The sequence below is a fragment of the Gavialis gangeticus genome, unplaced genomic scaffold (genome assembly GCF_001723915.1).
Source record: "Gavialis gangeticus isolate Ggan-Ray unplaced genomic scaffold, GavGan_comp1, whole genome shotgun sequence".
Lineage (NCBI taxonomy): Eukaryota > Metazoa > Chordata > Crocodylia > Gavialidae > Gavialis > Gavialis gangeticus.
Genome location: NW_017728998.1, coordinates 49,507,804 through 49,508,339, shown reverse-complemented (window position 1 = coordinate 49,508,339; position 536 = coordinate 49,507,804). Strand labels below are relative to the sequence as shown.

The window sequence follows — 536 nt, the reverse complement described above, 5'->3', positions numbered from 1 at the left end:
GGGGGGGGGATGTGGTCAGCAGTGGGTGTCGGCTGGGGGGGTGTTGTGAAGGTGTGTGTAGGCATGTGTGGGGTTTGTAGGCTTCCCTGCCACAAGCCCCGCCCCCCGGTACAGCCCCTGCTTCCACATGCCCACTCCCCCAGTACAGCCCCTGCCCCACCAGTGCACAGTCCCTGCTGCCATACGCCCCGCCCCCTGCCACATGCACAACCCCTGCCGCTACATGCCTCCCCCAGCAGTCCCAACCGCTGGTGGGCTCTCAGGGTGCTCCTGGCTGCAGCAGGCAGATCCCCCGGCAGCACGCAGCTATGGCAAATCTTGAGAGCTGCACATGACAGCATGGCCCATGCCCACCCTCCTCTCCTGCAGGCAGGAGCTCCCCTTCCCACTCACAACCTACACTCCAGAGAATTATGTGCTATTATGTGATTATGTGCAGTCATACAATTTATGTGCAAAATACACGAACACATAATTGTGTAATTCCATGGGGTGTATTTAAGATTAGCATAAGCCCATATCTTCAAACCAGCTCC

At 58.0% G+C, this 536-nt stretch overlaps 1 protein-coding gene across 1 annotated transcript in view; it reads right to left on the bottom strand.

Moving 5' to 3' along the window:
• The window catches only part of PRMT7 (protein arginine methyltransferase 7), a 131,861-nt gene that overhangs the window by 56,162 nt on the left and 75,163 nt on the right, over window positions 1-536 (bottom strand). The window lies entirely within an intron of this gene.